General features: G+C 50.3%; 1 protein-coding gene across 4 annotated transcripts in view; it reads right to left on the bottom strand.

Annotated features, from left to right (window-relative positions):
• The window catches only part of smyd3 (SET and MYND domain containing 3), a 1068428-nt gene that overhangs the window by 717931 nt on the left and 337687 nt on the right, over window positions 1-12810 (bottom strand). The window lies entirely within an intron of this gene.

Below are 12810 nucleotides of genomic sequence, written 5' to 3'. Positions count from 1 at the left end.
AAAGGTGGCTCTGCTGCGTGCCAGCATTCTTCTGGAATTGTTTAATTAAATACACACGTGAATTGTGCACCACACTTAAAAATTGGGCAGCTGTTTCTGCACACTCCATTCCTCCTCATTCTCCCCTCGCAGAAATGAGACTGCGGATAAGACTCCAGGTACAGACAACTATACACAAGCACACATCATACTCAGTTTTGGTTCCAACAGATGTTACAATCCCAGCGGATGTCACTACCAGACAAGTCAGATCCCAGAATAGAACCTGGATTGATCGATCCTAACTTTTATTCTTTGTTTAGAGTCAGAGTCACAGGACTGCCGATGAACTTTCAACAAAATAATAAAATATTTATTAAGCAAGAAAAGATCAATCCTCCTATGCCCCTGCTATATCTTCACAGATATATACAGATTTGTAAAGATAACATGAGTTACAAACCTATCTTATACTCTAGTGTTCTCAGTAAGTACACAGTCCATGTAAACCAACAGGCGAAATGTGGTCAGATACACCACACTCTGAAACAAAGTGACAGATACTACTCAATACAACTTCTGTGGATTTCCCATCAGTCCCCCCCCGCCGATGCTTGTCACAGTATGAGCAACTGGTCCCACTGGAACTCTGACTTTCACACAAGCATTTCCAACTCTCGAAGAGGGGCGTGAGAGAGAGGGGCGTGAGAGAGAGGGGCGTGAGAGAGGGGCGGAGAGAGAGAGGAGGGAGAGAGAGGGGCGTGAGAGAGATAGCGTGAGAGAGAGGGGTGTGAGAGAGAGGGGCATGAGAGAGAGAGGGGCGTGAGGGAGAGAGGGGTGGAGTGTGAAAGAGAGGGGGCGGGAGAGAGAGGGGGTGGGAGAGAGAGGGGGCGGGAGAGAGAGTGGGCGGGAGAGAGAGGGGGCGGGAGAGAGAGGGGGCGGGAGAGAGAGGGGGCGGGGAGAGAGGGGGCGGGGGAGAGAGGGGGTGGGAGAGAGGTGGGGGCGGGAGAGAGTTGGGGGCTGTAGAAAGGGCAGATGGAGAGAGGGGGACAGAGAGAGTGGCGGATGAGAGTGAGGAGGTCAAGAGGGCAGGAGGTTGAGAGGGGAGGTGTGGAAGAGAGGAGTGTGGGAGAGAGGGAGCAGGAGAGAGGTGGGGGCGGGAGAGAGGTGGGGGCGGGAGAGAGGTGGTGGCGGGAGAGAGGTGGGGATGGGAGGGATGGCGGAAGAGAGAAGGAGTGGGAGATAGAGAGGGCAAGGGGAGAGAGGGGTGAAAGAGAGGGGTGGGAGGGAGAGGAGCGGGAGAGAGTCGGCGGATGGAGAGAGGAGGGTGGGAGAGAGTGTGTGGGGCAGGAGAGATAGGGACGTGAGAGAGAGAGGGACGTGAGAGAGAGAGGGACGTGAGAGAGAGGGGCGTGAGAGAGAGAGGGGCGTGAGAGAGAGGTCGGAGAGAGAGGGGCGTGAGAGAGAGGGGCGTGAGAGAGAGGGGCGTGAGAGAGAGGGGCGCGAGAGAGAGGGGCGCGAGAGAGAGGGGCGCGAGAGAGAGAGGCGTGAGAGAGAGGGGCGTGAGAGAGAGGGGCGTGAGAGAGAGGGGCGTGAGAAAGAGGGGCGTGAGAGAGAGGGGCGTGAGAGAGAGGGGTGTGAGAGAGAGGGGCGTGAGAGAGAGGGGCGTGAGAGAGAGGGGCGTGAGAGAGAGGGGCGTGAGAGAGAGGGGCGTGAGAGAGAGGGGCGTGAGAGAGGGGCGTGAGAGAGGGGCGGGAGAAAGAGGGGCGTGAGAGAGAGGGGCGTGAGAGAGAGGGGCGTGAGAGAGAGGGGCGTGAGAGAGAGGGGCGTGAGAGAGAGGGGCGTGAGAGAGAGGGGCGTGAGAGAGAGGGGCGTGAGAGAGAGGGGCGTGAGAGAGGGGCGTGAGAGAGGGGCGTGAGAGAGAGGGGCGTGAGAGAGAGGGGCGTGAGAGAGGGGCGTGAGAGAGAGGGGCGTGAGAGAGGGGCGTGAGAGAGGGGCGTGAGAGAGGGGCGTGAGAGAGGGGCGTGAGAGAGGGGCGTAAGAGAGGGGCGTAAGAGAGGCGGGTGAGAGAGGGGTGTGAGAGAGAGGGGCATGAAAGAGAGGGGCGTGAAAGAGAGGGGCGTGAGAGAGGGGCGTGAGAGAGAGGGGCGTGAGAGAGAGGGGCGTGAGAGAGAGGGGCGTGAGAGAGAGGGGCATGAGAGAGAGGGGCGTGAGAGAGAGGGGCGTGAGAGAGAGGGGCGTGAGAGAGAGGGGCGTGAGAGAGAGGGGCGTGAGAGAGAGGGGCGTGAGAGAGAGGGGCGTGGGAGAGAGAGGCGGGTGAGAGAGGGGCGTGAGAGAGAGGGGCGGGAGAGAGAGGGGGGGCCTGAGAGAGAGAGGGGGCGTGAGAGAGAGAGGGGGCGTGAGAGAGAGAGGAGGCGTGAGAGAGAGGGGCGTGAGAGAGGGGCATGAGAGAGAGGGCCGTGAGAGAGAGGGGCGTGAGAGAGTGGGGCGTGAGAGAGAGAGGCGTGAGAGAGAGGGGCGTGAGAGAGAGGGGCGTGAGAGAGAGGGGCGTGAGAGAGAGGGGCGTGAGAGAGAGGGGCGTGAGAGAGAGGGGCGTGAGAGAGAGGGGCGTGAGAGAGAGGGGCGTGAGAGAGAGGGGCGTGAGAGAGAGGGGCGTGAGAGAGAGGGGCGTGAGAGAGAGGGGCGTGAGAGAGAGGGGCGTGAGAGAGAGGGGCGTGAGAGAGAGGGGCGTGAGAGAGAGGGGCGTGAGAGAGAGGGGCGTGAGAGAGAGGGGCGTGAGAGAGAGGGGCGTGAGAGAGAGGGGCGTGAGAGAGAGGGGCGTGAGAGAGAGGGGCGTGAGAGAGAGGGGCGTGGGAGAGAGAGGCGGGTGAGAGAGAGGGGCGTGGGAGAGGGGTGTGTGAGAGAGGGGCGTGAGAGAGAGGGGCGTGAGAGAGAGGGGCGTGAGAGAGAGGGGCGTGAGAGAGAGGGGCGTGGGAGAGGGGTGTGTGAGAGAGAGGGGCGTGAGAGAGAGGGGCGTGAGTGAGAGGGTGTGTGAGAGAGGGGCGTGAGAGAGAGGGGCGTGAGAGAGAGGGGCGTGAGAGAGAGGGGCGTGAGAGAGAGGGGCGTGAGAGAGAGGGGTGTGAGAGAGGGGTGTGTGAGAGAAGGGGGCGAAAGAGGGGAAGGGCGGGAGAGTGGGGAGCCTGGAGCGAGGGGGGATCGGGGACAGAGAGATGGGCCGGGAAAGAGAGGATGGGGGGCCGAGAGAAAAAGAGGTGGCTGGGAGAGGGAGAAAGAGAAGGGGTCGGTGGAGAGGGGATTGGAAGAGAGACAGAGGGAGACAATGAGGGAAAGCAACAGAGAGAAAAAGAAAATGATAGACAGAAAAAGGATGAGAAAGAGAGAGCAAGCGAGTGAAAATGTGAGAGAGGAAGAGACTCTCTTTGTAAGTGCTCTAGGTACTCAATTAACCAACGCCCTTTGCCCGTGTATCTTATCAATATAATTAACATACCATTAACGGAAAGTACAGATGTAGGAAAGAGGTGCATCAATCCAAGAGTGCAGTTATAAAGGCACCAGAAGTTTGAGTTTCCATATAGGACGAGGGAATACAAAGGCTCTGGAGAATGTTGAATTTGTACAAGAGACTAGTTTGACACAGTTAATAAGAACAACAATAATAATTGCTTATTGTCACAAGTAGGCTTCAATGAAGTTACTGTGAAAAGCCCCTAGTCGCCACATTCCGGTGCCTGTTCGTGCCTGTCTGTGTGGAGTTTGCACATTCTCCCCGTGTTTGCGTGGGTTTCGCCCCCACAACCCAAAAGATGTGCAGGGTAGGTGGATTGGCCACGCTAAATTGCCCCTTGAAAAAAAAATGGCAGGCAGGACCCAGTTCTGGGATTTTTGCCCCCTTTCCCATTTCTGACAATTACGGCCAGAGTGGGAAAGTGTGTGGGTTGCTGGCCAGCACATATCATTCTCACCCTTGCCGGTTCCATCTGTCCATAAGGGTGGACAGTTCAAACCTCCCTGCAATTTTGACAGTCAGTAAAGGTGGAGTAGAGTTAGTTTGAAGCATCTCAGGAGCTGTGTACCACAGAGCAACGCTGGTCCTGAGTGGGTAACCAAAACAAAAGCACAGGTATCCAACTTACATTCTCCTATAGCTATCAAACAATCATAGCCAATCATATTATCAATATCAGAAGCTTCCATTCACATCAGGGGCGAAATTCTCCGGAAACGGCGCGATGTCCGCCGACTGGCGCCCAAAACGGCGCAAATCAGACGGGCATCGCGCCGTCCCAAAGGTGCGGAATGCTCCGCATCTTTCGGGGCCGAGCCCCAACCTTAAGGGGCTAGGTCGGCGCCGGACGAATTTCCACCCCGCCAGCTGGCGGAAAATGCCTTGGTGCCCCGCCAGCTGGCGCGGAAATGACATCTCCGGGTGGCGCATGCGCAGGAGCGTCAGCGGTCACTGACGGCATTCCCGCGCATTCGCAGTGGAGGGAGTCTCTTCCGCCTCCGCCATGGTGGAGACCGTGGCGGAGGCGGAAGGGAAAGAGTGCCCCCACGGCACAGGCCCGCCCGCGGATCGGTGGGCCCCGATCGCGGGCCAGGCCACCGTGGGGGCACCCCCCGGGGCCAGATCGCCCCGCGCCCCCCCCAGGACCCCGGAGCCCGCCCGCGCCGCCTTGTCCCGCCGGTAAGGTAGGTGGTTTAATTTACGCCGGCGGGACAGGCATTTTAGCGGCGGGACTTCGGCCCTTCTGGGCCGGAGAATCGAGCGGGGGGTCGGAGAATCTCGCCCCAGTTCTCTTAATCTTGTGTAAATAAACAAACCAGCAGTGGAAAATCTCTTCAAGGAGACACCAGGTTATTACAAGATAACAGGGATGTCAATCAAACAAAACCTTAACTACCCTCTGCAGCTATAAAAAACATGGATTGTTGAGATTTAAGTGGGTTAGCCATTCTTGGAGCTCAGCCAAGCATTCATACTGAGACTATCTGTTCATCCTGCTTTTGCTGATACAGTTGCCATGGCAATGAGGGGAATTTAAATTCAACTAATTTACAAAACTGGAATAAAAAGCTAGTCTCTTTAATGGTGACTATTCAACGATCAGATTGTTTCAAAACCTTAACTGGTTCAGTTGTCCTTCAGGAGAGGAGAATCTGGTGTCCTGACCTGGTCTGGCCTATAGTGGTTCCGGACCCACAGGAATGTGGTTGACTCTTAATGGTCTTCTGAAAAGGCCTGGCAAGCCCCTCAGTTCCAGGGTTCATAGGGATGGGCAACACATCCCCAAAACAAATTTAAATAAAGGACCCTGTACAGAATTACAGGATGTTCCGAGAAATGCCATGTTGCGAGAGCTCCAAACAGAGATAGATAATCTCTTCCAATGTAATCCCCATAAAGAACATAGAACAGTAGAGCACAGGAACAGGTCCTCCGGCCCTCCAAGCCTGTACGGGTCATGATACCACCCTTGATGAAACCTTCAGCACTTGAAATGAAATGAAAATGAAATGAAATGAAAATCGCTTATTGTCACAAGTAGGCTTCAAATGAAGTTACTGTGAAAAGCCCTAATCGCCACATTCCGGTGCCTGTTCGGGGAGGCTGGTACGGGAATTATTTCTTATTTCAAGTTTATTTAATTTCCTCTGAAAATACAGAACAAACTAAATCCAGAATGGTTTCCTTTACAAATCCCAAAATGAAAACAAGGCCTCATCAATTTTCCTAATTCATCGGGTACAGAGGTTAAATCTAATGAATCTTGACAAATATTTTATTTCACAATTGCCAACTATGTCTTTCTTGTTCGTCCTTTGAGGAGAAGGCGGACATGTTTAGTACCTGATGTGTTGGTTAGGATTCTGGTAGGTACTGCAAAGGCCGATCTGCATGTGCGCCTGTTGGCACGTGTAAGTTGGCATATGTATGTGTGTGTGTGTGCGTTGGCACGTGTGTGTGCATGTTGGCACATGTGTGAGCAAGTGTGTGCAGTGCGTGTTGTCACGTGTGCGTGCATGTTGGCATTCACATTGGCATTCACGTGAGCACGTGTTTGCCAGAATGTGTGCATGTTGGCATGTGTGCATGTTGGCACGTGTGTGCATGTTGGCATGTGTGGGTGCACGTTGGCATATGCTTGTGTGTTCGCACATGTTGGCATGTGTGCACATGTGTGTGCGCGCGCATGCCTTATTAATTCCAAGAAGAATGGGGCTGGTTTAGCACAGGGCTAAATAGCTGGCTTTTAAAGCAGACCAAGGCAGGCCAGCAGCATGGTTCAATTCCCGTAACAGCCTCCCCAAACAGGCGCCGGAATGTGGCGACTAGGGGCTTTTCACAGTAACTTCATTTGAAGCTTATTTGTGACAATAAGCGATTTTCATTTCATTTCATTTCTTATGAGTTAAAACAGGCACATGAAAAAGAGACCTGCAGATTGAGAGAGCGAGAGACATTAAGTGTGTGGGGGCATACAGAGAGAAGGAAAAGACACAGACAACGGAGGACATGTGAAGATGGAGAAGAAAAAGAGTTTGAAAGGGAGGAGCAGAGACAAGCAGACAAGGATACAAGATAAAATGTGATGAGCACAGAGCACGAACAAATGAAAAAACATTGCACATATTTTGCACATTTCACAACCTTGAGACTCTCCAAAGCACTTTAAAATTAATGAGGACTTTTTTGAAGTATAAACACTGCAGGAAGACAAACTAACAAAGGGAGCAGAAAACAAGCAGAGGTAAATCTGCAAGAAGAGTTCCTTTTTCAAATTTCGGGCCATGGGGAAAACTACAAAAGATCAAACGCCGAGATTGTTTACAATTAGTCATCAAATGGTCTGCAACTACAATGATGAGGTCTTATGTTTACTCTCTCAACAAAAGCTTTCCCAAGTAGAGCAATACCATCCAGATCTGTTGACAAGTAAACAACGAAGTTATTGAATTCCCGGGCGACTGAAGCCAAGGGACAAACTAGGAGAACAAACAGCTTCCAACTGCTGTTGACATGCCTGGCTCAGCACATCCGAGATCCAGCAGCTTCGGAGAAGGGATGCCAAGTCGGAGAAGAACACGTGGTCACGAGCTATCTCAAAAGCAGACAATTACAAACAGCCTGCCAAAATTAGATTCGACAAGAGGAAAACAAGAGGGGTATTTTCCCAAACTCAAAGAAGAACAAATCTCCTGTAATAGCCCAGCTTAGTTTGCATCATGAGTCAACATGCCTAACAACCTCAGGATGTCGGCAACACGGCAGGAATAAATGGATGTGACATCTCCATTTGTTGTATTTATTCGAATTCGACTGGAGCACCACACACAGGCACACGTTTAATTTGACGGTGGGGATTTTTTGTTTCCCCTCTGTTGGCTGTCAGTGCCAGCAGAAAATGAGACATGCATTCTGAACTGGCTGCTTAGAACACCCACCCGAGGAAGTCACAGAATGCCACAGTGCAGAAGAGGCCCTTCACCCCATCGAGTCTCCACTGACGCATGAAAGGCCCTGAGCTGCCCACCGAATCCCACTTGCCAGCACTTGGCCCATAGCCTTGAATATTAAGATGTGCTACTTTTTAAAGGATGTGAGGCAACCCGCCTCTACCACCCTCCCAGGTAGTGCATTCCAGACCCTCACCACCCTCTGGGTAAAAGTGTTTTCCCTCAAATCCCCTCTAAACCTCCCACCCCTCACTTTCAATTTGTGCCCCCTCGTTTATGACCTTTCAACGAAGGGGAACAGCTGCTCCCTATCCACCCTGTTCATGCCCCTCATGATCTTGTACACCTCAATCAGGTCACCCCTCGAATACGAAAATTCAAAATGGACTTTAACCACACGCAGAGGCCAATGGTTCATGAACCCAGGCCCTCAGATTGCATCAGCAAAGCACCTCTAAGAATCTGCAACCTGGAAGGTCATCACTGCAGCTTGGATAAGAACATAGCGGGAGCGGGCCATTCAGCCCCTCGAGCCTGCTCCACCATTCAACTAGATCATGGCTGTTTGTCTACCTCAAAGCCATTTTCCCCCACTATCTCAATATTCCTTGATGCTGGGTGCTTGCAGCTACTTTACTGGGTTACATGGTACATGGAGTGCTGGTTCACTTCACTATTCTCACGCAAGTGTACAAGCAGCTCCCATGCAAACCTGGGCCGTCCAGTACAAATGTAACCTTCACGCTATTTCCAAGGTCAACCAAGAGAGAGAGAGAGAGGACGCTTTACCATCATGTTATCAGTAAGCGAATTGACATAAACAAATGCAATTTGAAATCGGCCATTTTCAATACCACTGGGTTTTCAAAAATTCCCATCAACTCAATCTGTGCAAGTGTCTCTAACCTACTTGGGCCCCTCCTCCCGAGTGCACAAATCTTTAGACTTAAAGTAATGCAGAGTGCGCTCACAAGACTTTGAGAGCTCTCACTTGCTGATGAACTGAAAGCAACAGGACGTCAGTTCATGTCACTGCGCTGGGAAACCAGGAGTCGCGCAAGGTCTCTTGCCTGAATTGCAAAGAGGCCGACAGCAGCTCAGCTCAGACAGCCTCTTCTCTAACGTGACCAAACCGAGATGGGAGATGGTTTGAGGCATACCGACTTCTTGCTGTCAGTGACATTGCACCTTTTTGCACAAAGCAGCAGCATCTCTGATATTTCTGGCTGCATGGGAAATGGTAAACTGGCACAGGATGTTTTACATGTAACCATAATTATAGCATGGCAGGCATAACATCGTGTCAAGACACAACGTCCCAGACCTGAACTACATGTAGAGGCATCGATAAAATTCAGAACATCAAGAGTCAAGGCCATGCATTACCATTAGTTTGGTACAAATACACTTTGGATATTGTTCTCTCTCAATGACGGTTTTATATATATATATATATATATATATATGGGTTAAAATCAGGGTTTGAACCAGAAAAATAAAAGACATGTACAGTCCTATTAGAGTTCACAAACTACATTATCTGAAATGAAATGAAATGAAAATTGCTTATTGTCACAAGTAGGCTTCAAAATGAAGTTACTGTGAAAAGCCCCTAGTCGCCACATTCTGGCGCCTGTTCGGGGAGGCTGGTACGGGAATTGAACCGTGCTGTTGGCCTGCCTTGGTCTGCTTTCAAAGCCAGCTCTTTAGCCCAGTGTGCTAAACAAGCCCCTGTCAAAGGAAATAAAAGGACAATGTTACAGAACTCCGAACAAATTTACATCCTGGGGCAAGTCAATGCAAGAGGCCAAGGTGTAACATCACCGCCACCGGGGGAGCTTTGTAATTCAGTGTGACATGTTTACATAGCCGGTGTCTATAATAAACATGGATGTAATGGAAAAGTTAACAGGACACTTGGGCAGACACAAGAAAGATATTAAGGTATTTCACGGGCACGCAAGCAAACCCACGCACATGGGTGTACACACACAGGTGCACGCACACACATTCACGCATGCACACACCCGTCTAAAAACTTTCAAGCAAAGGCCAAGCATGGAACTGCTGATAACCATATCAATTGTCAATCTCACCTACCTCTCACCAACACATATGACATAAAGCACATTGGGCACTTGATACAAGGAGTTGAATTCACTCCTAAGCCAGCCACCACCCCTCAGATGTCAGTTTATTCAAACAATGTACCTTCCTGTCTCAGTGATTGCACAGGGAACGGGTAGGTGAGCTTGGCCGCAGTGAGACAGTGAAGAAGAGAGCACGATGTGGTGCTACATCCCACTGCACAATTCCAAACATTTCATCTGATATCTGGATGGGTGTGACAGAGTACCTATTTCCACAGAAGTATAATAAATTAACAATCAAGGTATAAATGTGATAGTCTTGACTGAAGTGAATACATCAAGATTTTTTGTTGGCTGCTGAGGGTCTAATATTCAGAAACCCATCATCATTAAGAGTATCCAAGTAGAACAAATGTGAAATCAACGAATGTGGTGTTTCCACGTGTTTGGTATTTACTGTTCTCCCTTAACATGAAAGAGGACACTTCATGTTCACTGACTGGGGTGTGCACAGGTTATGTATGACATGCTAAAACTGAAGGATTCCCAATGATGGTGTTCAAGGATAATCAACAAATGATCACAGATCACTGCCAAGTTCCTTGCCGTTGGCTCAGCACAATTGACAGTGCCCAGCTTGAAGCTGCCTTCGAGGACCCAGAACCAAGTGGGAAGAGTCGCAGCCCCTCCCCACTGCAGCTGCCCCTCGCCGCCCCCCCCCCCCCGTTGCCCCCAAAGTACAGTTTGTGTGTCAGTGTCGTCAGATGGCAAAGGGTTCCTCCAGCAGTTACAGCTTGGAACAGTGAGTCTATGTGTCCAACAGGAAAACCTCAGCAAGCTGGTGGTGGGGGCGGGAGGCAGAGCTGGGGAGGGGTTGGTTTGCAAACGTTTCAACTGAAAGACTTTGGGGTATCAGAATTGTTAACAAGGGTTTACTGGGAAGGGGGCAATTCACCTCATGCCACCCCCCCCCCCCCCAATACACACACAAACCTTCCCCCTCGTAGCCCTAGTTTCTCTTCAGGTAATGATTTAATTCCCTTTTGGAAACTTCGGCTGAACCTGTACATTACTGATCCATTCACTACGTAAAAAAATATCTTTTCCCATGTCTACATTGCTTCTTTTGCCAAGTATCTTAAATCCCTGCTCTCGGGTTCGTAGATCCTTCCCACCAGCGGGGAACAGTTTCCCCCGAGCGGCTCTGTCCGCGGAGTCCCCTCATGATTTTGAACACTGCTATCAAATCTCCTCTCAACCTTGAACACAACAGTCCCAACTTCTCCAATTTTTCCCAGGAACTCAAATACCTCATCCCTGAAACCGTTCCCATGAATCTTTTCTGCACGCTCTCTCTAATGCCTTCACATCCTTCCCGAGGCCTGGTGCCCAGGACTGAACTCAATGCTCCAGTTGAGGCCAAACCTGTGCTTTACACAAGTTCAACATCATTCGTCATTCCCTTGCTTTTGTACTCTCTGCCTTTATCAGTACAGCCCAGGATGCTGTTTACACCAAGATCCAGGCCCGTGATGGGCAACCTAGGCCGGTGAGTGGGCCAAATGAGTGGCTCTCCTTCATCTCAGTGGGCCACACGATTGAAAGTCGGCTTGCTCACTGACCATGACCCCATCAATATGATTAAATACATTTAATGCACGTCAAATATTTCACAATGAGTCATAGAAAATAATCATTTATATAATAGAACTATCATCAACTTCAAATGTTAAGAACAAAATAAATATTTACACTTTGGCGGCAGAGGGAGTGCAGGGCTCTCACAGTCAATGTGAGCAATCAGCACGCTTCTCACTTCACGGTCCCCACTTTACATTCGATTCACTTCAGTCACATCAGGAGGAAAAAAACTACACAGGCGGAAATCAGTGGAATGTGGAAACCCCGAGTGTGGGCCAAATTAATAGTTACTTGGACAAATATGGGTTAATAAAGAAAAGCCAGCACTGATTTGTTGAGGGCAGATTGTGTTTAACTAGGTAACAGAAAGGGTTGATGAGGGCAATGTGGTGTACATGGACTTCCAGAAGGCATTTGGCAAAGTGCCATGCAACAGACTTGTGTCGCAACAGACGGTTATCAAAATGTTTTGTCGTCCGCATTCAGAACCACGGGCCCCATGTGGCCCCTGGGCCGCAGGCTGCCCACCGCTTATCTCGGTCATTAACATAGACCAGGAAGAGCATGATTCTGGGGAACTCCACTATAAACCTCCCTCCAGTCCGGAAAACAACCATTCACCACTACTCTTTGTATCCTGTCACTCAGCCAATTTTGCATTCATGTTGCGACTGTCCCTTTTATTCCACAAGCTATAACATTGTTCACAAGTCTGTTGCATGGCACTTTGCCAAATGCCTTCTGGAAGTCCATGTACACCACATTGCCCTCATCAACCCTTTCTGTTACCTAGTTAAACACAACCTGCTCTTAACAAATCAGTGCTGGCTTTATTAACCCACATTTGTTCAAGCAACTATTAATTTTGTCCCGAATTATTGTTCTTAGAAGCTTCCCCACCACTGAGGTTAAACTGACTGTAGTTGCTGGGCTTATCTTTACACGATTTTGTTGAACAGTGGTAACGTTTGCCATTCTCCAGCCCTCTGGCACCACACGTGCCATGGTCAGTGCCTCTGCCATTTCCACCCTAACTCGCCTTGGATGCCTCACATCCAGTCCTGGTGTTTCATCCAATATCTCTTCCTTATCAATCTTAAATGTCTGAATGGCCTCCGCTTTCACCATGATCTGAGCAGCATCTGCTGTGTTGGTAAAGACAGCTGCAAAAAATTCATTTAATACCTCAGCCATTCCTTATGTGTAAATCTCCTTTTTGGTCACTAATTGGCTCCACTCTTTCTCTATTCACATGCCTATTGAAGACGTTTGGATTTCCTTTTATGTTGGCTGTCAGTCTCTTCTCACACTCTCTCTTTGCTTCACTTATCTGCCTTTTCTTTTTTTCAAAATAAATTTAGAGTACCCAATTCATTTTTTTTCAATTAAGGGGCAATTTAGTGTGGCCAATCCACCTATCCTGCACATCTTTGGGTTGTGGGGGGGCGAAACCCACGCAAACACGGGGAGAATGTGCAAACTCCACACGGACAGTGACCCAGAGCCGGGATCGAACCTGGGACCTCGGCGCCGTGAGGCAACAGGGCTAACCCACTGTGCCACCGTGCTGCCCTCTTATCTGCCTTTCAATTCCCCTCTGAACCTTCTATATTTGGCCTGGTTCTCAGTTTTATTATCCACC

The sequence above is a fragment of the Scyliorhinus torazame genome, chromosome 1, assembly GCF_047496885.1.
Source record: "Scyliorhinus torazame isolate Kashiwa2021f chromosome 1, sScyTor2.1, whole genome shotgun sequence".
NCBI lineage: Eukaryota > Metazoa > Chordata > Chondrichthyes > Carcharhiniformes > Scyliorhinidae > Scyliorhinus > Scyliorhinus torazame.
This window is presented reverse-complemented; position numbering and strand designations above follow the sequence as displayed.